The sequence below is a fragment of the Ipomoea triloba genome, chromosome 4 (genome assembly GCF_003576645.1).
Source record: "Ipomoea triloba cultivar NCNSP0323 chromosome 4, ASM357664v1".
In the NCBI taxonomy this organism is placed as follows: Eukaryota; Viridiplantae; Streptophyta; class Magnoliopsida; order Solanales; family Convolvulaceae; genus Ipomoea; species Ipomoea triloba.
The window spans coordinates 19,692,142-19,717,333 of NC_044919.1; the positions used below are offsets into that span (position 1 = coordinate 19,692,142).

General features: G+C 36.3%; 1 non-coding gene and 1 pseudogene across 1 annotated transcript; one reads left to right on the forward strand and one right to left on the reverse strand.

Moving 5' to 3' along the window:
- Positions 1–1,989: 1,989 nt before the first annotated feature.
- On the reverse strand, positions 1,990–6,883 carry LOC116015946 (annotated as a pseudogene).
- Positions 6,642–6,748, forward strand: LOC116018024. Its single transcript, XR_004098059.1, has one exon. It is a non-coding gene; the product is annotated as a small nucleolar RNA R71 (small nucleolar RNA).
- Positions 6,884–25,192: the final 18,309 nt, after the last annotated feature.

Below are 25,192 nucleotides of genomic sequence, written 5' to 3' on the forward strand. Positions count from 1 at the left end.
AAATCTTGGTGTTTTGGGACCCTAGTGGTCAACTATGGTATATAGATATTCGTAGCTGATCTAGCTACTTTTGTCTCTTCCTACTGAAGTGAATATATGGTTATGTCAAGTAGAAAGTGTGTGTTTGTGAAGCAGTTTTCTTCTTTAGCCTGTGCATCTAGAGTGGACTCTACCGAGGTCGGTCAGGGTTCAGTCTAGATGTGGCGGTAATTACTTCGGATGTACGGTATAGCCGGACCGGGGTGTTACAGTGAGATTGCAGTCCTTTTATATTGCTCACGCCAACTATACCTCCGTAAATTTGGTAGCTGTAGAAGACCTTAGACCAAGGGCAGCCATAGAAAAATTTTGTCTTCCGTTCAAAACTGTTGCTGCTCATTCGGATCACCCACAAGACCGAGTTTATTGAAGAACGTTGTCCGGAAGTTTGGTTCGCGATCCAATTCTTTCGCTCATCGCCGCAGGTCTCTCAGTTCATCGCAGACGTTATTTAGCCGAAAGAGAATAACATTATTAATTTAATGGGCTGGACTCAAATAAATCTAAATAACTGACACAAAATAACAAAGACAACCTCATTGAATGGGCTTGACTAATGGACTAGAGAATACAATTTATCAATTAAAACTAAACTAATAATAATAAAAAGCCCAAAAAATATTAATTATTAAAATAAAAGAAATTAAATGCATAATTAATTAAAATTACTAATGAATTATAAAAAGAATATATATATAAATTAACAATAAAAAAGTGTTTATCAAAATTCCCCACACTTATTTATTTGCTTGTCCTGAAGCAAAAACATTAAAAAAAATTAAAAAGAAACGGAACCAGGTATTAGATTAAGCTTCACCCAAATAACCGTACAAAATTATTTGCCTCATTAATACAGGATTAGTGTCAGCTGAAAGAATGCATAAACACTTGACTAGAACTCTTTATTATAGCATCATGCTATTCAAATAAAGATAAAGAAATATGTGCAAGTGTGCTAGTACCCTTATATGAGTTATACAAAAATTCAATAATATAAATATGAAAATTTCACCAAATACAACCTAAATCAAATTCAAAAATATTCTATCACAGTGCAGGTGCAAAATATGAAGGAAACAAGGATCAAGGCATTTATTAAAAATTAAAATGCGAATATTCGTCTCTTCCAAAGTTCACTCATTATATTTTTTTTTCTATTTATGACTTTTTCCAAAGAGAACTTCCTCAAAATCCTTCACCTTTTTACGCCAGGCATGTTTGAGTTTTCAATTTTATGTGTACTCATGAACCAGACCACAACGTTTATTTATTTATTTATGGTACATGTGTAGGTGGTTGATCCAGCGGAGTAGAATCTCTGAATTTTTGCAAATAAAATAAATAAATAAATATAACACTCATTTTTTTATAAATATTTTTTTTGATATTTTGCACCTCACTTATGCCACAAAGATGATCCTTGAACCAACAAACTACACCACAATTTATAGCACTCAAGAATTATTTAAGAATTTGAAAAAGATAATATAAAGTGAAACCAACTTATAACTATCAAAGCAAATAAATAAAACATATAAGGGTATTTGTGATTTTCAAATTCTATTTATTTTATTTATTCTATTATTTTTTTTTAATTTTTTTTGATAAATATTCAAAATATATAACTAAAGCAATTAACAACTAGCCATATGTAGTACACACACTAAGAGCCGACAGAAACTTGCATTATTTTCATCATAAGTTATTCAAAAAGGCTTATTGGGTAAGAGCTCGAGTTCATACTTATTGATTTTAAAAAAAGTACTTTTTTTAAAAAATTTTTATTTGAAAGTTAAAATAGAAACCCCTTCCCCACACTTATTTCAAACATTGTCCTCAATGTTGAGAACAAAAATTATAAGAAAAACGCAAATTAAGGAAATAACAGAAATAAGGAAAATGAAAATAAATGAAAAGGGAAAGAGAATTGGGTTACCTCCCAAAAGCATTTCAGTTATTGTGACAACATGGGCATTCATAATCCTGCAACTGTACCAGTTCAACAATATGGGCTGATGGTTCACCCTCAAAGTACTGCTTAAGTCTTTGCCCATTTACCTTAAATTTTTCACCTGTTTTTGGATTTTCGATCTCGCAAGCACCGTGAGAAAACACTTCACGTACCACAAAAGGCCCTGTCCATCTAGATTTTAACTTACCTGAAAACAATCTTAAACGAGAGTTAAATAACAAAACTTTCATTCTAGGCTCAAAATGTCTCCTCAAAATAGACCTATCATGATAGGTTTTGGTTCTGTCTTTATAAATTTTTGAGTTTTCATAAGCCTCGTTTCTTTTTTCATCCAATTCATTTAAATTCAATTTTCTTACCTCACCGGCTCTCTGCAAATCAAAATTCAATAATTTAATAGCCCAATAGGCTCTGTGTTCTAACTCTACTAGCAAATGACAAGCCTTGCCAAATACTAACCTGTATGGGCTCATACCAATCGGGGTCTTGTAGGCTGTCCGGTAAGCCCACAGTGCATCATTCAGCTTGATGGCCCAATCCTTCCGGGAAGGATTTACTGTCTTTTCCGAGATTCCTTTAATCTGCTTGTTACTCACCTCTACTTGGCCAGAGGTTTGTGGATGATACGGAGTAGCCACCCTGTGAGTAATGAATGCCATATTTTTTCAAAAGACCTGCAAAAAGTTTATTACAGAAGTGGGTCCCTTCATCGTTAATAATAGCTCTGGGTGTCCCAAATCTAGCAAAAATATCTTTCAAGAACTTTAAAACAACCTTACTGTCATTTGTTCTAGTAGCTACAGCTTCAACCCATTTCGACACATAATCAACAGCCACAAGAATGTACTTATAACCAAAGGAAGTGGGAAAGGGCCCCATGAAATCAATTCCCCAAACATCAAACAGATCAATAACTAAATTATTTGAAAGGGGCATTTCATGACGCTTACTTATATTACCTGTTCTCTGGCATCTATCACACTTAGCACAAAATTCAATTGCATCCTTGAACAAAGTGGGCCAATAAAATCCAGACTGCAAAACTTTCAAGGAAGTTTTCTTCCCACTAAAATGTCCTCCGCAGTTTAGAGTGTGACTGTGATTCAAAATATTTTGTTGTTTAAATTCAGGAATGCACCTTCTAATTATTTGATCAGGACAGATTTTAAACAAATAAGGCTCATCCCAAAAGAAATGTTTTACTTTAGAAAGAAAATGTTTTTTTCCTTGCGAATTTAAGTCTGGGTGAAATTGACCCGAGACTAAATAATTCACAATGTCTGCATACCACGGTTCTTTATTTTGTAAAGAAAGCAGCTGTTCATCAGGGAACCTGTCATTTATAGGAACTTCAGACTCAGGACAATTATTAGCTGCGTCAAGTAAACGAGACAAATGGTCAGCTACTACATTCTCGCATCCTTTCTTATCCCTGATAGTCAAATCAAACTCTTGGAGCAATAAAATCCATCTTATTAGCCTAGGCTTAGCATCTTTTTTAGCCAACAAAAATTTTAGAGCAAAATGATCAGAATAAACAATTACCTTAGAACCAATCAAGTAGGAACGAAATTTTTCTAATGCAAAGACTACAGCTAACAACTCTTTTTCAGTAGTTGTGTAGTTAACCTGAGCATTATCCAAAGTTTTACTTGCATAATGAATCACATAAGGCAGTTTATTAATTTTCTGTCATAAAACAGCACCTATGGCATAATCAAATGCATCACACATAATTTCAAAAGGGTGCTCCCAATTAGGTGCAGCAAGAATGGGAGCAGAAGTTAATTTTTCTTTCAAAAAATTGAAAGCAGACAAACATTTATCATCAAACTTGAAAACAACATCTTTTGCTAACAGGTTACACATAGGCCTACAAATTTTTGAAAAGTCTTTTATGAAGCGCCTGTAAAAACCTGCATGACCAAGAAAACTTCGCACTTCTTTCACAGATGTAGGGGGAGGTAGTTTAGAAATAACTTCAATTTTAGCCCTGTCAACCTCTATTCCCTTGTCAGAAATTATATGTCCCAAAACAATGCCCTCTTTCACCATGAAATTACTTTTTTCCCAACTCAAGGTTAAGTTCATTTTAACACACCTTTCAAGCACAGAAGATAAATGAGAAAGACAGTCATCAAAAGAATCACCAAATAGAGAAAAATCATCCATAAACACTTCAACATATCTTTCAATCATATCAGAAAATATTGACATCATACACCTTTGAAAAGTCGCAGGTGCATTACATAATCCAAATGACATTCTGCGATAAGCAAAGGTGCCAAACGGGCATGTAAATGTTGTCTTTTCCTGATCTTCAGGTGCAATAGGAATCTGAAAATAACCTTGAAAGCCATCTAGAAAGCAGTAATAAGCATGCCCAGCTAATCTTTCTAACATTTGGTCAATAAAGGGCAAAGGAAAATGATCTTTTTTAGTGGCAGCATTCAATTTTCTATAGTATATGCACATACGCCACCCAGTTATTGTTCTAGTTGGGATTAATTCATTTTTTTCATTAGTAACAACAGTAATTCCAGTTTTTTTGGCACTGCATGAACTGGACTTACCCATTTACTATATGAAATTGGATAAATAATACTTGTGTCCAACAACTTTAGGACTTCTGCACGTACAACCTCCTTCATATTCGGATTTAACCTGCGCTGAGGTTGACGGACAAGGGTTGCTCCTTCTTCAAGTAAGATCCGATGCATACAAACCGTTGGACTTATTCCTTTAATATCTCCTACTGTCCAACCAATTGCACTTTTATATTTTTTTAATACATCAAGCAATTTTGTTTCTTGTTCCTGTGAAAGGTTAGAGGCAATTATTACAGGATAAGTATTATTGGGACCTAAGAAAGCATATTTTAAAGAACTAGGAAGCGATTTTAATTCCAGCTCGGGCGGAACGGCAGCTTCAACTGAGGGATGGTGTTTTTCTTTGATTTGCTCAAGACAGTCTGCGAGTGAACATCCTTCAACACCCCCCTCTTTTATTGGGCTTTGATTAGGTTCCTCTTCATCAGCTTCGACCTTCAACGGAGATTCATCTAAAAACTCAGTAGAAATTATGGAATCTAAAATGTCTACAGCAAAACAATGATCATTATTGTTTTCAGGCAATCTCATTGATTTCAGAATGGAAAATTCAACAGTTTCATCAAGGACAGTCATGGTTAATTTTCCATTTTGAACATCAATCATTGTTTTTGTTGTGGCCATAAAAGGTCGGCCAAGCAAAATAGGCATGTCCTGCGCATGATTGCACTTTTTATTTATATCTAAAACAACAAAGTCGGCAGGAATTATTAATTTATCAACTTGGACCAAAACATCTTCTACAATGCCCCTAGGATATCTAACAGAGCGATCAGCAAGCTCTAGGGACATCGTAGTATGTTTCAATTTGTCCAAACCCAACTGCAAGTAGGCAGAATATGGCATCAAGTTAATGTTTGCCTCTAAATCAAGCATTGCCTTTTCTTGCTTAGAATTCCCCACTGTAATAGTTATTATGAAACTACCGGGGTCTTATATTTTGGGGGCAAGTCAGTTTGCAAAACAGCACTTACAGTTTTAGACATAAAAACATTTTCACTATGTTCATACCCACACTTTCTAGTGTTCAGTTCTTTCAAAAACTTAGCATAGGCAGGCATATTTTTAATCATGTCTAACAAAGGCAAGTTCACATTCACTTTTGACAACAAATCATAAATCTCAGAAAATGATCTATCAAATTTTGAATTTTTCAATCTACTAGGAAATGGAATGGGGGGCACATAACGATCATTAGATTTATGCAATTTGGGTTCTTCCTTATTGACATCATTATCAACATTCAAATTTTCAGCTATTTCAGATTGTTTAGAAGTGGTATTTCCCTTCACATTATTTTCAATAACTTTACCACTTCTTAGAACAGTCATAATCTTAGCTTCTTCAGGTTGACTAGGCAACTTACCTGGCACATGGCCTTGTAGAGCTTCGGCGATTTGTCCCACTTGGACTTCCAATTTTCTCATGGAAGCTTCATTTCTGGCAAGTGAAGCCTTAGTTTTAGCAAGTGATGCCTCTGTCTGTAGGAAACGTTGATCGTTCGCTTCTTGCTGTCTATTGTAGGCCTGTATAAAAGTATTCAAAGAATCCTCCCAAGATGGTTTTTTTGGTTGGGAGCAACTGGTTGAAAATTATTTTGATTATTATTGCTCCAAGAAAAATTAGGGTGATTTTTCCAACCCGAATTATAAGAATTAGAATACTGGTCATTTCTAGGCCTTTGATTAAAGCTATTCATAGCATTGGCCTGCTCACAATCATTTTCATCAATCGTAAATGCATCATTTTGCTTCATACCCATCATAGAACACATGTTCTTCACTTGTTTTGCTAGCTCAGACACCTGAATTTCCAACCCTGTATTTGAGTTAACTTCATACATACCTTGTGTCCGTCCCCTTATGCTCTTTTGTTGGGAGTTTGCCCCTAGCATTTCATACCATGTTAGAGTTTCCTCCGCCGTTTTTTCTCCCATGGCACCTCTAGCCGCATTGTCAACCATTGATTGGCTGGTTTGAGTCAAACCATCATAGAATGTTTGATTTTGAAGCTCCAATGGGTAGCCATGATGAGGGCATTGAATGAGTAGCATTTTGAACCTCTCCCATGCCTCATGGAATGGTTCACCCTCTGCTTGCGAAAAAGTCACAATTTTTCTTCTCAATTCAGCAGTTTTAGCATGAGAATAAAACTTACCGATAAACTTGTTATACACCTCCGGCCATGGCCGAAGGGATCCTGGTGTGAGAGACATGAACCATGTCTTTGCTGCGTCTTTCAAGGTGTAAGGAAAACACCTCATCCTCAGTGCATCCTCGGTCAAGACATTCAACGGGAAGTGTTGGACTATCCCGTAGAAATCCCTGATAAAGGTAAGGGCATCTTCGCTTGCTGAACCGTGAAAACACTACTACAGAAATGGTCTACTACGAGACATCATAGACGACGGTTATTTAAATAACCGCCGTCTAATATATTTTCATCTACTACGTCACATATAGACGGCGGTTTTTTTAAAAATCGCTGTCTATTATATACCACGTCATTTAATAGACGACAGTTTTTAAATAACCGCTGTCTAATATATACCACGTTACTTAATAGACGGCGTTTTTTAAATAACCGACGTCTAATATATATCACGTCACTTAATAGACGACGGTTTTTAAATAACCGTCGTCTAATATATACCATGTTACTTAATAGACGACGGTTTTTAAATAACCACCGTCTAATATATACCATGTCACTTAATAGACGGCGGTTTTTAAATAACCGCCGTCTAATATCTACATCTACAATTTTAATAAGAGCCAATAATGTTAAACCTTTACGAAAACTAAAAAAATATTAATGTAATAGTCTGTTATAAAATATTGTACTTTGTGATCTTCTTATTATACAACCTCCAATTAAATTCATAATTTATCCTCATTCTTTATAACTTTACCAAATTATTTCCGTAAATTGGATGGAAATTTGAAGTAGCGGTGTTAAGTTGAAGTAAAGGTGGCAATTCTGTAGTTTATCTTAAATTGGATGGCAGTTTGTTCTTCAAAGAAATTAGGGCAGCAATATGCCAATATTCACATAATTCGGTGTCTCATCTGTCTGCTCCCTGGCATCTCCTCCGTGTCGCGGTGTCGGCGTCTCATCTATCTGCTCGACGGCATCTCCTCCGTGGTAATGAATATTGATAAGAAGGTTTCTTCCGCGTCTGCTCCCACCAGGCGACTTCCATGCTGGCGTCTCATCTGTCTGCTCCACGACATCTCCTCCTTTAGTTTTATTTATTTATTTGAAAATTTTTCTGGGTGGCATGGTGCAAATTGATTTAATTTCTTGTTAATATTAAAGCTGGTTTAAGTTGTAGTACCTTAAATCTCAAATTCTAGGCAAGTAGTTTATTTTAAACTGTCATAAGTATTATGTTTTTGTTTGTGAATTAGTTGTCTTTTCTGTTTGGATTTAAGTATTTGGCTCATGAAACAGAATATTATACTGTGTGAATGTTATATTTGTTTTTGGGAAACCTTAACAGTGAAAAACTGGTTAATATCTTAGTGCATAAATGGTAGCTAATTTTTCCTGAAACATTTATTTAATAGATTGATAGCCGAACTGCTGCCGCTATGATTCCTTGATTGAGCGAACGGAGAGACATGCATCCGAGGGACCAACACACGTAGCCGACCTGGTAGCAGTTCCTGGTACTTCATCTTTTTCTTCTTTGTCTATAACTGTTAATAATTTTTTCTTTAATATTCGCATACATTCAAATTAATAATTATAATAATTCGTGAATCTGATTGTGTAGATGTTTAATTGTTGATATAATAGCCTTCAATTATGAATATGTTTATCTATCTGTGTATATATATTCCCTGGAAACTTATTGCCTGCTATGGACTTTTTCAAAAACACATTATTGGTTTGGGAGATTATTGATATTTTCTTTTTAAAAGAGAAGTGATTTTAGCTGGGAATTGTGGTTGTGATGAGCTTTGATTTTTGGATAAGGAAAGGAGGAGAAAGGCTTGGCTTCCAATTGCAAGAAGAACGGTTGAATGGTTTGCCAACAGAGAAAGAAGATCTTCAACTCATCAATCCCCAACCACAACACAGTTTTGACATGTATAAACATCTGATATAAATTAAACAATCTTACTATATTATACTATAATGTGCTGCAAACCTGCCTTGGTGGAATAAACTAAATTCATTGAGGTTTCTTTAACTAATTGAGATTGGAGAAAGTAGCTCACTCTCATTTTCTTTGGTCTTTGTTTACTAGCTGAGTATAGTCTGTCACTAATATATCCTGAAATAGTTTGATATGATTGTTGTGACAAAATATCATCTCTGAAGTTAAGATACCTTTTCTTTTAATGTGGTTTGAAATCTTAAATCGAGAACAAATGTTTCATCTCTGCAGACTGATTTCAAATTTTTTACTTGCTGTAGGCTAAAGTTGCTGGAAGGACAAGTGAATACTACTCTAAAGTTTCCGAATTGATCTTGTAAAAGATCCGCTACAGAACGAATACGTTTATTTTGCAAATGATTCATATCGTCAAGTGTACCCATTCCAAATTTCAGTCCAATCAAATGATCGATGGCTGCCAATAAATCTCGCGGTAACAAAAATGTATTGTTCTGGGGTATATCAAGGTTCAGTCTTCGGTTCATATTTCGTCGACCAATCCTTCCCAATTCACATCTTTGTTGAAAAAATTTCTTTTGTTTTAATTCAAACATTTTTAATTCATTATAGTTTTAAAATGTTTGTGGTTTACCATGCTAATCTTGGAAGTGCGCCAGGCTGCAATTCTTGAAAAGTAATATGACGTATTAAAATCTTGCAATGCTTTAGATTACCATGACTTGCTCATTTGTTCCGTGAAGCTCATAACTAACTTTCCAGAAGGTTTGGATTAGTGATTTATACTAACTGAAAGATGAAACATAGAAATATGACTATGCTACCAATCTACCATTTACAGATATACCAGACATACCAGTAATTTCTTCGACATGGATTCAATGCCAAGTAAGCATTTAATATTTATATAGAATGCATGTTAAGTATAGTTTATATTGTTTCATTATTTTTATACTCTAAATTTGTTGTAGTCCCCGGCCCGAAACAACCCGGATCCGTTGAGGGTGGTTATCATGTGATTAAATATATGTTTGGAATTCTGCAAATACAATTAGATAAAGGATTAGACAAGGTAAGTAATGATCACTTCAATATATTTTTAAAAATTAGATTTAATTCTTTCAATTATACTAACTTTTTAAATTGATTTTAAACTTGTAGGTCCTTGGTACTCAAAGTTATTCACAAGAAGAAATTGATTTACATGATGATAGAGAATTGTTATTTAGTTATTAATATATTATATTTGATAGTTAGGATTGATTATATGTTTTTGTAATCGTTATACTTATTATTATATATGTTTAAGTGTATTATTTTGAATATTGAATTATTGTAAGCATTTTAATTTGATACAATATAATATATAACATATTATTGTAATTTATATTGTAGATTTAAAAATTGTGAAATTATAAAAAATAAAAGTTTAAAAATACATTTATACGACGGTTTGCTCGTGGAACCGTCGTATAAAGTATTTTTAAAAAGTAAATATACATGTATATACGACGGTTCTATCTTGGAACCGTCGTATATACATATATTTTTATTTTTAATAAATACTTACGACGACGGTTATTACTCAAAATCGCCGTATAAAGTACACTTTAGATGGTGGTCATTATTCAAAACCGCCTTATAAAATATATATGGAATGCATAAATTTGTTTTATACAATGGTTATTATTTGGAACCGCCTTATAAAGTACATTATAGTCGGCGGTCATTATTCAAAACCGCCTTATAAAGTATATATGTATTTGTTTTATATGACGGTTATTATTTGGAACCGCCTTATAAAGTACATTGTAGACGACGGTTATTATTCAGAGCCGCCTTATAAAGTATATATGTAATGTGTAAATTTATTAACGACGACGGTTATTATTCAAAACCGCAATATAAAGTGCACTTTAGAGAGCAGTCATTATTCAGAACCGCCTTATAAATTATATATATAATGCGTTAATTTGTTATATACGGCGTGTATGTTTATGATTATACGACGGTTTTTAACCGCCGTATATAGGCATCATACACGGCGGGTTTTAAAACCGCCGTAGAATGTGATTATTTACCAAGGCGGCCACCTACACGGCGCTTCAAAAACCGCCGTGTATGTATAAAAATAACCGTCGTAGTAGTTATGTTTTATAGTAGTGAAAGACGGCAGCGGGTTGTAATGGACCGTTTTTAGCTCATAGTTTCTGGCTGCATCAGTAAGCATTATACAAGAAGGTGAACCTCCTACTTGGGGCCTACCAAAGTCTTTCATTAGCCTGGGTTAGGTTGAGGGTTTGGTTGAGGAAGTGCATCCATGGTTGTGGTTGTTTCTTGTGGTTTAGGATTAGGATTTTCAAAAGGTAAAGACTTTTTCTTTTTATTTTTACTATCAATGTTTTCGTCCAAAGGCAAAAGTGTAGGTTTTAAATAACGACGACCTTGCATAAAATAAAAACACAAATAAACTAACAAACAAACAAATAAAATAAAATAACAAGCAGAATGATCAAAAGCAAATTGGAAACAAAGAAACAAGTATTAAGTAACTATTTTTTTTTTAAAGCAAAATTAAGCAAAGGGAAAAAAAAACAAACTGCACAATAAACAATTCCCCGGCAACGGCGCCAAAAATTGATGGACAAATTTAATAAGTCCTCGCAAGTGCATGAATCAGTTGTAGTGATAGTGTGCAATAACAAGAGTCGATCCCACAGGGAATAAATACGATGCAATTTATAAACTTCGAAAATAATTAACTTAGTAAAGACAAAACTGATAAAATAACTTGGAGCAATAAAATAATTGAAAACCCGAACAAACTAGATAGCATGCAACTTAGTAACTAACACGAAAAACAAAGCTCTAGGAACATGAATCAATTACCATTACTAATTCTGCAGATTAGTTTAACTTGCCAATCAACTTAAGAGTTCGTTCTAACTATTATCTGACTAATCCGTATGGCGTCCAGATCCAGTCACGTATTCTAATGGTTCATACGGTTAAGACGTTTATTTAAACCGTTAGAACCCATTAAGTCAAGAAGAACTTACGGAATACCCGATTTATGAACCAAACAAACAATTTAATAAGACAACTAAATTATTTATGTTTTTATCTTATAGAGCATTAAATTACTAAGTATGGTATGTACTTAATAATTCTCTCAAACAGACTAATAAAAGCTAAATTGGCCAAATTCAACTTAATTAATTGCAACCCAAATTATAAGATAAAACTTAATTAATTGGCAAAATTAAACATAAATCAATACATAGACGTCATGGCAATATCATCATATTCCTAGAATAATAAAATTTAGCAAAACATTCTTAATCGACAACTAATTACACCAGTGATAAAGACTTAAAATTTGGTACCAGTATGCAAGTTAATCTTAGCAAAATTCACACAATTCACAAATTGAGAATTTAAGATTTTAACAAAATGAATTGTGAATTGGAGGAAAAGAAAGCAACACCAGGAGAGTTCGGAAGCTGCGAATATCTTTGCTGCTGAACAAGGAAATCTTCACTGCTGAAAATTTGACCGCCGAACAAGGATTGTTGCTGCCGAACACGGAATTGAAGCCAGAATATTAATTTGTTGATGTCAAAACCTGCGAATGAATTAATTTCGCTGGCCGAAAATCTTCTCTTTTTTTTTGGTTCAAGGCTTGATGTCCCACTGAAGTGAGATTGCAGTCCTTTTATATTGCTCACGCCAACTATACCTCCGTAAATTTGGTAGCTGTAGAAGACCTTGGACCAAGGGCAGCCATAGAAAAATTTTGTCTTCCGTTCAAAACTGTTGCTGCTCATTCGGATCGCCCACAAGACCGAGTTTATTGAAGAACGTTGTCCGGAAGTTTGGTTCGCGATCCAATTCTTTCGCTCATCACCGCAGGTCTTTTAGTTCATCGCAGACGTTGTTTAGCCAGAAGAGAATAACATTATTAATTTAATGGGCTGGACTCAAATAAATGTAAATAGCTGACACAAAATAACAAAGACAACCTCATTGAATGGGCTTGACTAATGGACTAGAGAATACAATTTATCAATTAAAACTAAACTAATAATAATAAAAAGCCCAAACAATATTAATTATTAAAATAAAAGAAATTAAATGCATAATTAATTAAAATTACTAATGAATTATAAAAAGAATATATATAAATTAACAATAAAAAGTGTTTATCACCCACTTCGAGAAATCCTTGACTGAGGTCCAAACAAAATACAAGGCGGAGAACATGCAAGCACAAATAAAAAATTTTCAATTTTTGGGTCAAATTGTGCAAATTGGTGCAAGTGTAACTTCCAAAGCATATTTAAAACATTCATATTTGGTACAAGGTTAGGAGCCTCCTAGATAGTATTGGCAATAACACGCCCTCTAGTTCATATACCTTATCATTCAGTCAATCAACTATTTCAAGAAGCATACATCCTTTCCACACTTAAAAGTAAACATCATCCTCGATGTTTCCATAAGGAACGGAGGAAAAAGGATATAGAGTTCAAAGGGTTCTACAAACGCCCCTTTTCCACACTTAAAAGTGTGAACTAGGCTAAAACAATTCTAATATTAATAAAATCACATCCGACATAACAAGGTCATGCAGCTCTTCATATGTGCATCACAGAAATATATATAGCAATCAAGATCAAATAGGGCGTTTAAAAGGGATAAAAGAAATACTCACAAGCTGCATCCCTATTAAACTTTGTGCAATCCGTACTTGCCCTTCAAAACTTGGTTAGAATAAAGGTAGAGAAATGAATGAACAATTTAAAGTCTACCTTTCAAGATTGATTCTCTGGATGAGGGTTGAGTGGTCTCTTCTTCTCCTTATGTGTGGGTTGCCTCCCACGAGTGCCATGTTTAACGTCTTTGGCTAGACGAAACGTGCAAAATAAAACATAAATAGGAACATAACCAAAAATATAAACAAAAACAAAAGGATTGTCCACAATCATAGTTTTGTATCATCAAACAAAATTCATCATCTTTTTTTTTTTTCATTCATGTGCTCTCCCTCTCTTCACATTTTCTTGATTGCCTTGACTTCTCTTGCAATCTCTTCCAGCTTTTGCATTTGCTCCAAGTGCAGTTGATACTGGAAGTTCTGGAGGGATCTCCAATCTGTAACTGGGGTGAACAAACTCGGTATGTTGAAACTAGCATGGTGGGAAGTCTGCTCCTCAGCTTGTGGTGGAGGCACAGATGGTGCAGGCTCGCGGGGTGGTGGAGAATACATTGATGAGTCCACAGGTGAATACATCTCAGGAGAAGATGGGGAAAGAAATGACATCGGCGAGGGTGTGAATCCCGGAGATGTCATTGGCGTGTCAGAATGATATCCTGCCATCTCATTGTCTTCCCTTGTTCGCGTCAGATATCTCAGATTAAGCTTTGCGACGTCCTCGGGAGATAATGGAACAATGTGTGCTCCTTGCAACCTATGTTCGAACCAATGTATCTTCATCTGGTGTCCCAAAGAAACACACAGTCTCGTCACCAACGGACTTATGAAAATTGCCCTAGTTGACTCTTGCTGTTGCGCAACGAGCAAATTTTTGCATACTAAGCTCATGTTCACCGAGTTGCTTGTGTCCATGCTCCATAACATGAATAACTCTGTCTTGGAGACTCGGTCATAAGTCTCCGGCCGTCTTTCCCAAGAATGTGCGATCACCTTCCAGAAAACTCTTAAGTCCTCTCTCACAATGTGAGAGACTCTCACTCTTGACCCGACCCAATCAATGCCCGACCGTGCAATCATCGACCAATATTTCCTCGGGTGTCTCTGTCTCCGAAATCGTGTTTCAGCCTTCGATACCAGTGCTTCGACTGGTCATCTTCCTCACAAAATCCTAAGAGAACTCCCAAGTAATTGGTAGAAATGTGATAGTCCTGGTTAAAAAGCCGAAACTTGATCGTTGGGCTATAGAGATCTCCGGTCACTCCCTCAATATGTAAACTCGCAATGAATTCGTGGACCAAAGGTATGAAGGTATCTTGCCTCCAGCTTAACAGATGATTCCAATAAGGCTCATGGATAAACCTTTCTAGTCTATACTTGCACTCAAATTCTTCCAGAACGGTTAAATCAATGTACTTCCACTGCACTATCGAGAAGTTAAGCAACTGCCTATATCGGCCCAACATAGTCGGTGTCATCAACAGAATTTGGTTCCCTGTAGGCACTTCAATGTAGTTAGTCCTTGCGTTCCTTGTGTTGTTTTCTTCCTCTGGTGCTTTTCCTTTTTGGAGCCTCCGAACTATTTGTTGTGCAAGTTCAGTTGGGGAAGACATTTTTCCTATGGTATAGACAAGCAAAACACCATACAAGGAAAACATTATCCACTTTCAATATAAGCTAAGTGTGAATCAATATTGCACTTTTTAGAGAAAAGATCATAAAAACTCATTGCATGTAACGTCATCTTGGCATTTTATCAACAATTCTATCATACACATACAATGATTAGTTCATTCTACTTCATACTCAACTCATATTCAAAAGGTCAACAAATGATCAACTTCATCTTCTTCCTCAAGACTAGCATAGTATTTTAATATTTAAATAATAATGCATGTATTTCATTTATAGATATACATATGAGTATAAGATGGGGTGTATGTGTATTCTATACGGTAGAAACTTGTCTGCTCAATAAATTATTAGTAGATATGTGCATATGAGTATATTTACGAAAATATATATATACTTATTTATATGCCTTATTTATGTTATTGTTATGTATCGGGAGGTATTACATAATAATGAATACTCTATACTCATGTGATGATTTTATGTATGTTTGGATATATAAGTTTTGGTGAGTAAAGAGATTTCTTTTCCTAGAATATATTGGTGAAATTTTTGGATTAGTGGAAAAGAAATGAAATTAATGTTGTCTTTTGAGTATTGGAAAAATTTCGATAAATTGTGAAATGTGTACTCTATTCTTGAATGAATGAGTTTTGAGCCTAAGGGCTAAAATGTTGTGATAGTTGAAAAATATATCTTTATAAAATAATAATATAAAAACCTTATGGAAGATATGGTATGCTCCCTTTACGGGATATGGAATGCTCCTGGTTAAGGGATATGGAATGCTCCCGGTTAAGGGATATGGAATGCTCCCGGTTAAGGGATAAATCGCCATCCTCACAAGAAGCACAATTATCATCATCAAATGAATCAACACTCCCACACTCATTAATAGAAATATCATCAACAGAGATTATGGAATCATTCTCCCGAAAGTAAAAACAAGTATTATCACAAACATAAAGATCATTATTGCAATTCAAAGGGGAGTCAACAACACAAGTGTCAAGAGTGTTCTCATTGAAAGATTGAACACAAGAATTTTCAAGAAAATTAACCCAAGAAAGATCAAGAATGTTACCACATGTCGGGTCTTCATCTTCCCACACTACTTTAATGTCCTCATCATCACTTTCCATATCCACCTTTTTTTTATTTTCCAATTCGAAAATTGGAACTTCTTCAAGCACCGGGGCATCACACTCCACTATCTCTTCAACACTCACCTCTTCACAATCATTTTCTTTTACAACCACATCTACAACCCTTGGATTGGCTTCCAAAATTGGGAGATCATCTACAAGTGGGTAATTAACCCGTGGTGAAATTCTCTTCATAAAATCCTCCATCATTGATAGCATCTTTGTTTCAATATCGTCCAATGGAAGACCTTTCTCCTAGAGGGTGACAAGACATTCCTTCAATTCACTCTTAATTTCGGCCCTTAAATTGGTTGTGTCCTCCTTGGCCATCTTTGTGAATACTTCTATCTTTTCCTTTAGAATCTCAATTTCCTCCTTGGTCGGAGGGAGGTAATCACAAGGATTAGTAGGGGTAAAATATGGAATTGAGGGTGGCATTGTTTCCTTCATTAAATTGTGATAGAGGTGGGTAGTGGGTGTTTAGGTAGGAGGTGGAGAATAAGGCTCGTGAGTATAGCTTGGGTCGATCTTTTTCATCATTTGGATAAGCTTACTATCAACACTTTCAAATAAAGCTTTAAAGCTCAACGGGTCCTCTTGAAGAATGGGGGATTGTGGAGGGAGTTTTTCTTGACAATGTGGGGGTGGGTGTGAATATGGTGGTGGGTAATGGCTATGCATATAAGAGGTGGAATATAGGTATAGAGGTGGTGAGTAGTGGTGTGGTAGTGAAGGGTAAGCATAAGTAGAATAGGGGTAATAGGGATATGGTTGGGGTGGAGTATATTTCCATGGATCACCCTCATGGTGTGGGTAACCATAGGGATACATATAAGCACTCATTGGCAAGCTTCAAAATGATTTTCACCAAGAATTCCCTGCACAAATCTTAGCCAACAACAAATATTTGCAACTAAAAGTAGTTACAAGTGAGCACAAGATATGCAAGACAAATAAGCTCACTTCTCCAATCAATCAACAAAAATAAAAAAACAAAACAAGCAAAAGAAAGCAATTCAAAAACTCTTACAAGCAACTTCCTAAATGTCAAACACAATTCAAAAACCGTTTTCCATCCCTGGCAACGACACCATTTTGAAAGAGCAATTTTAGTGGTGGTGGAATGTAAGTGGTAAAACGAAGAAGAAGTTCCCCGAGTGTCGTGTTCTCAAGGATGACAAATTGGAATCAAATTAGATGTTGGCATTTAGGAGGTTAAGAGACAAAAGTTACTAGAACTACTAAAAGGCACTTGAATCTTAGGCAAAGAGATCGCGATGGTAAATCTAAGGAAAACAATTAAAAAGGAGCGAGAGGTTGAATGCCTTAACTATCCCTTGCGATTGATCAAACTACGGGGCTTCTAGACAATGTGACTCGGGTTAAATCAAGGGAGTCCACGGTACCCCAAAACCCCTAGTGTCTTGATTGAAGCAATGAAAGTGAAGATGTAATAGGTTTCTTGCAATTGAATTGGTATCTCTACTCTACTCTTACTTTTATTAATTTCATTGCTATTTCCATTTGATTTTCTTATTTCTATTTCTTTCTTGATTCACAAAATCAATATCTACCCTTAACTAAGAAATCTAACACTAGGGGTTTTGGGGAATTTCCCCCAAGGGGGAGAAGAAATTCAAATCAGATCTAAACTAAATTGGGAGATCCCCTCAAAACTGCTAGGGATTGGATTAAATAGTTCTCCATAAACCAAATCCCAATTTTGCCCTTAATGACCCCGTCCACGCCAGCTCCACGCGTGGAGGCCTGGCGTGGAACTTTACTGGAATTGTTCCATGCCAGCTCCATGCATGGGAGAGGCGTGGACCTTCTTATGCCTGCATTTTTCCTTCGTTTGTTCTTTCCTTTGGCCCCGGGTCCTATTTTGTCCTGTGAGAATGACTTCGAAACACAACATAAAGCGGAGTTTTCAAGTTTGATCACATCAAAGCCTATTATGCATGAATGATTACAAATGGGTGTAAAACAGTATATTTAAAGTCCTTAAACCGACCCTAAACTCGACTATTCTTGGCGCTTATCAGAATTATTCTTGGGCTTTCTTGTTTCTTCTACCAATGATGCTTTAAGGAGTAGTGATGGGCCTTGTGATGACACTATGGACCCTTATTGGATTCCATATGTGTTGGTTCCTATTATTCTCCCTTTATTGAGATTTATCACGCTCATGGAACTTCTTCTTGGGATGCTGGACACGAGTTGCTCCAATTAACTTAATCAACAAGTGAAACAACTAAGTCTAACAGCACACCACAAAATGTAACAACATGAGAATTATTAAATTTAGCCATTTTTTCTAAAATTGACAAGCGTGAAATCTTTCCTCCTAGAGCTTAATGTTAAACCAAACAGAAAATCCATGGAAATGTCAAGTAATGATTTAGATGTAGTGTGGTGGTATGTTGTACAATTATGAACATAAAATTCTACATCTTTTTTCTTCTTTGGCCAATGAAATATATCAAATCAAAACATCATCACTCTTTGAAATACAAAATTGTCCCTTATGTGAATCAATAATTAAACTAGTGCTCAAAACAAAGCAAAAAGTGGCAATCCCATTGACTTTGAGCCAAAGCCCCTTGTACAAGTAGTATTTGCCATAAAAAGTTTTCAAATGTGCCTTATAACTTCTCAGTGATTCCTTATCTCTATCAAACAAAGCTTTATTAAAATCAAAGTTAAGGAATCTCTAATGTATGGAAGCAAACAAATTTCTAACACATCTAGCAAGTAGGTCATTAATAGAAACATGGCAAAAAAATCTATAGAGAATTTTAATGCATGATTTTGAAATAAAAGTGAGTAGATAGTGACTCCCCTTCTTTTCTCTTGATGACTATCCTTTTTAGTTACCAAAATAGGTTGGACTTTGACACCTTGGGCTAGTCCTTTCAAATGTATCACTGATTGTGGTCCCTTCGTTTGGCTACAAATTGAGTTAGAGGATTGGAGTGGCGACTGCAATTCCAAACATGGAAGTTGCACTTTGCTCTCTTTGATTTCTTCTTTCTTCGAGGTTGGTTTGAGAGCTTGCTTCAACCTTAGTTGAATTTCGTCTACTTATTTTGGAAGAAGTGGCTTAAGAACATATATACATCTATTGTAGGTGATATTGCATATGTAGTTGATTGCATTATAGTAAAAATGTCTATCATGTTGCCATTATAGTAAGATATGTGAGTAGTCGTGTTAGTAAAACCAAAAAGTTGGCTTGGCTCCTCACTATTCTCAACTCATGCGTCTGGGGTTACACTACACACTCTTACAAACACACGCTCTGCTCGTGTATCACTCGGGGTGACAGATACTCTCACAAGCCTTTTTCCAAAAAGGAAAATTGTAGTTCGAAACTCAGGTTGATATGGATTCAACCTCAAAGTTCAAGAAAAAGAACCTTGGAAGACTTCACAAACCTTTGAGAGTAAGGGTGTATCGCGAGGTAGGTAATAAAATTGAGAGCAAAAAGCAAAGAAAAAGGACAATACAAACAAAGAAATTGAGCAAGATTTGAAAGAAAAAGGAAAGCAAAGAAAGAAGTGTGGCAGAAAGATATGCAAGACCAATCTGAGAAGGTAGACAGAAATAGAATTTAGAAGGGGTTTAATGTACCACAACCAAATAGGAATATATCAAGAACTCCTTCCAACCTTAAAATTTTCCCCTTCCTTTTCCCTCCAAGATTCTCCTACCAACCAGATTCTTTCCCCAACCTTATTCTTTCTCTTTTGTTTTTTTTTTTCAACTTTCTTGATTTTGTTTCTGATTTTTTTTATAATTAACCTCCAAATAAGTACTGCACATATTACAAAACATTTTCTGACCAAGAGGATCCACACAAGCCCTTCAAAACAGAAATCAAGAATTTCAAGAATCACCTAGAAAAACACAAATGCTACCCTAACTTTGAAGATAAATATCTCAATGACCATAACGAATTAGAAAGTGCATAGTTTATCAATAGAACGCCCAAGAAGAGATCTACAACATATAAACATTTCTCATAAAACTAATCGACAGATCTCCAAATATAGGTCAATTTCTGAAACTGGTCACAGAATGCAAAAGTCTAGATAAGGTATGCTTTCGACATGATTGTGTGCAAATGCTATTAGGATATAGGTAAGGGTGAGATGAGGTTGTTTTCTTGACAGAATGTATGGTAATATGGTGATTCCTGTGGGGTTTTGTTGATATTGGGTGGAAAAATTGGAAAACTATTTTGGGATAGTTTTCAAGAAACTCAATAACAAATATCAAGATTGAAGAACACAATCAAGACTGAAAGAAATTTTTTTGGGGGTTTTTTGATGTATATAATACATGAAAAGTAAGATAGGAATGATGTCTGTTTTTTACTTATATATAAAACCTAGGGAACCTTGTGAACCAAATTTGTAACGATTATAAGATAAACTTAGGCTCTAAATACTAAATTGATATAAATCTAGTCCAAGGTTCAAATCTAAGGTTGAAGAAAGGAAGATTGATTTGAGTCCACGAATCAATTTGCTAGTCGAATCCATGACTAGCCATAAGGTTTCTTACACAAGTGTAAAGAAAAGCTTAAGAATTTTATTCACTGAAAGCATCCTAAAACTATGATGGATGTGCCCTATTTATAGGTGTAGGGAACAACATTGTAACCCTAAATACAATGGGAAAAAGAGTCCTAAACCTAATCTAGAAATCAAGTAAATATAGTCATATTTTGAAAGGGATTTAAGGAATCATTTCTAAATACAAACTAGTGTTTTCTCTTTCATGCCAAACAATTTAAAATAATGATGAGAAATAATAATATGGCTGGTTTGGGCTTAATTTAATTCCCAAAATCAGTTCTTAAACTTATAAACAAACCTTGAGTTTTTATTCATCTTTTGGAATTGGGCTTGACTTGGATTTTCACCATCTTTGAACATAACCAATGAAGAATTGCCTTAATTGTTTGGACTTGGACCTTGTGATTGGCCCAATTGATACACTTAATGGACATTCGTTATGTTGGGCCGCATCAGATGGGGACGATGACCATGTGACCAATTTAATTGGTATTCAATTGGAGGAAAGATTTGATTAAAATGCCCTATTTTTGTGATCACTTGTAGCCTAAAATATCAATAAGAGGCTAGATTGCAATTTGACATTGAATTTCAAGTTACCAAGTTGCTGAAATTTTGGCGCACCAATAATTGAAGGCAAGTGCGCGTTAATTACCTCTATTACGCATCTCAAGCCTTATATGGTCAGAAAGAGGACTCTTTGAACTTTAATACAGTGGTTGAGCCGTGCTTGGTTACGAAATGTAGTCCAGGCTAAACGAGCATGAAGTCAGATAAAGAGTCCTAGCAATTTAGGGCTCCTCTATTTTAGTCCTAGCAATTTAGGGCTCCTCTATTTTAGTCTAGACTTATTATTTGTTGTTATTAGGTCTAATATCTTGCCCATCTTGCCACAACGTGAAGTAGTTTATAACAATGTATTTTAGTCTAGACTTATTGTTTGTTGATAATCTTTTTTAGTTTTATTAGGTCTAATATCTTGCCCATCATGCCACAACGAGTTTATAACAATGTACAACTCCTAGGAAAAATGAAACACAAAGAGCCAATATTGCCTCCACTGAGACTCGAACCCACCCCCTCCCATGTTGGGTTGCAACTGTGTGTCACTAGACCACAAGGCATTTGGCAATGTTTATTTGATGGTTTTACTATTATTGCATATGTATATATTTAACGTTTAATACATATATATAGATGGTGTAATGATTTTCCCTTATTGTCTATTTATTATTTTATTTTCTTGCCTTATATGGTAGTATCTTTTTATAATTTAATCATACATGAAAAGTGTAAGTACGGAAGTTTATATTTAAATAATAAGATATTGCTAATCCTAGTATACATTATAACCTTTATTCTCCAATCCTACGTTATATGTAAATGTGATGTATAATTATTAGTATTTATATATATGGAAATGATTTTATTTTTAATAGATTTATGTAATACGTTATAAAACTTAATACTGGCATGCTAGGATTATTTCTCTTCTTTTTATATATAATTGTATGTATGTCATAAATATTTTATTATTATTAATATTTCTATTTAATTGTATGACCGCTACTTGATAAAACCATCCTGATTATCTTCTTAAGTACCCATGGTTGTTGCTTTCTTCTTTGGGTTCCTTATCAGTCTCTGTATGCCATTCTCCCCTTTCGCCTATAATTGTCTCTCTTGCCCTTGCCTTAACTCAGTCACCATCCGGCACCATCCTCTCTCTCGTCGATTTTTTTCACCGGCGACCTTGTTCTTGTACAATTGACATCGCCTTTCCGTTCGGGTTTTTTTTTCCGGCGACCTTTAAAATCATTCTGTCGTCAAAACTGGAGACGAAGCTCCTGCTATCTCAACGTCAAAAGTTGATGGCGGTGGTGACGATGGTGGACGACAGTGGTTAACGACGTACAACACCACGGTGACCTCTTCTTTCGGTGGTGGTTTTTGTCGTGGATTGTTTTTAACGATGACGAGCGTCGTTGGTGATGAAAGATGATAGATTTTTTGAACTGCTGCAATCCTGGTGATTATGTTTGGTATATTTATAATAAATATATTGATAATGATGTTCTGTTCATGCTGAAATGGATGATAAGGCTTGAATATTGTAATAATTAATAAATAGTTATAATAGAAAGATGATGAGAGTGTTTTTGTTTCTCTCTTTAGTTTATATAGGGTTCCGTTTCCCCTACTAGGTTTTCCTAGGGTTTTCCTTCCGTTGTTTCTTCCGGTCGTATTCGTTGGATTTTTTCGTTGTTTATCAATGTTTTCTGTGTTTGTTGTTCCCCTCTTTCTGCATGGCGTCTACATCGAATGATAATGGCATTGGGAGGTTGATGGCCCGTTGGGCAGACATGGCGCTGGAGGTTGACTCTGAAGAGTTTGAGCCCATTGGTGTTGATGATGGCGCTACACAGGTTGGAGTTGAGGAAACGTGGGTGACAGTCGGTCGTTTCCTGACTGCAAAGTTGGTGAAGGTTGAGTTCATGAAGCAAGTGATGGCCTCGATGTGGTAGCTGGTAAAGGGCGTTCAAGTCACAGAGATTCAGCCGAATTTGTTCCTGTTTGTCTTTTATCACGAGTTAGATATGCATCGGGTTTTGGAGGAGGGACCATAGTCCTTTGAAAACAATATCTAGTCTGTCGACCGGTGCGCGATGGTGTGCTTCCAGCTCAGGTGATTCTTGATTCGGTAGACATGTGGGTGCAGGTGCATGACTTACTGCTAGGGTACACTTCTGATATGGTACAAGATCAGGTTGGAAATTTTATTGGAACTTTTGTGCGTTGCGATGACAGATTTGTTGGTGTGCCGTGGAGACCCTTTTATAGGATCCGCATCTCAATCCCGGTAGCCCGACCATTACGTCATTGGATGAAACTGGTTAAGAGGGGCAAAACAACATGTTGGGTTCCGTTCAAATATGAGAGATTGCACATGTACTGTTTCTGTTCTGGTTTAATAGGGCACTCATATATGTTTTGTATTAAAGCTAGGGATTCCCTTTTCCTGGTGGAAAGATACTTATTTGGTCTGGAGCTCAGAGCTGGAGGAGGCCATAGTCCTAGGGCGGTGGGGGAGCACTGGTTAGTACCACTAGAAGGGCCTTCAAAGGCTACGGTGGTTGTTGCGAATCAGGTTGCTGAGCAGACTATTTCGAATGGGGTTGCAGTTGCTGATGAGCGTGGTAGTGAGGTGGCAGTGCATGCGGTCTCGAAATGGAGGCGGGAGGGGTTAGGAGGTGGTGGTCACAAGCGTAATGGAGGAGGCAGTAGTGATGTTCTCATGATTGACATTCCAGAAAACTTGTCTATGGAGAGTTCTGGTTCCTAGGCCCGCCCGTCATCATGAGTACCATCAACTGGAACTGTCGTGGCTTGGGCGATCCACGCACAGTTCGCGAAATTGTGGACCTTGTGTCCTATAAGAAGCCTGAGTTCCTTTACCTTATGGAAACCAAGGTGGGCGGGTACACGCTGAGCGTCTCCGGGTTAAGCTTGGTTTTGAGGGACTGTTCTATGTTGACTTTGTAGGGTTGAGTTGGGGCCTGGCCCTACTGTGGAGGAAGAATTGTACTGCCAGGTTGTTGAGTTATTCAAGAAACCATATTAATGTGGAAGTGAATATGTTGTGTTCACCGTGTTGGTGTATGACGTGCTTTTATGAATTTCCAGTGTGGGAGGATGAAGAATTCCTAGGACTTGCTTAGGTCGTTGTCCAATAGGTCCACGTTACCGTGGGTGGTCCTAGGTGACTTTAATGACCTTTTATATTAGTCTGAGAAGAGTGGAGGCAACCCACACCCTGATAGTCTTCCTCTGGGGTTTTGGGAGGCTGTGGATGATTGTAGGCTGGCTCAGCTTCCTATGCGAGGCTATTAGTATACTTGGGAGAGAGGGAAGGGTACTACAGGTTGGCTGGGGGAGAGGTTAGACAAAGTTTTGGCCACCACTAGCTGGTGCAATTTGCGTCCTGAAGCCTATGTGGAGAATGTATTGACTCGTACCTCGGACCATTCGACTATCTTTTAGTGTGTTAATCCGGCTGCACATCAGCGATATGGGGCTTTTGGGCCTTCAGGTTTGAGATGGCATGACTTCTCAATGAGTTGTGTAGAAGGGTAGTGGAGGATGCTTGGAAGGATAGGATGGGTGGAGGGCTCCTTAACTGTTTGCATTTTTGTGGGGAGAAGCTACGGAGGTGGGGTGGAGGTCACTTTCATAAGTTTGGAGAGCGGATTAGGGCTCTTCGCAAGATTCAATTGACCTTACGTAGGCGCAGGGATCAGGCCGCCTTGGCTGTGTTCCAGTGCTTAGAGGATCAGTTCACCCGCCTTGTAGCACAGGAGGATGCTTTCTGGAAGTA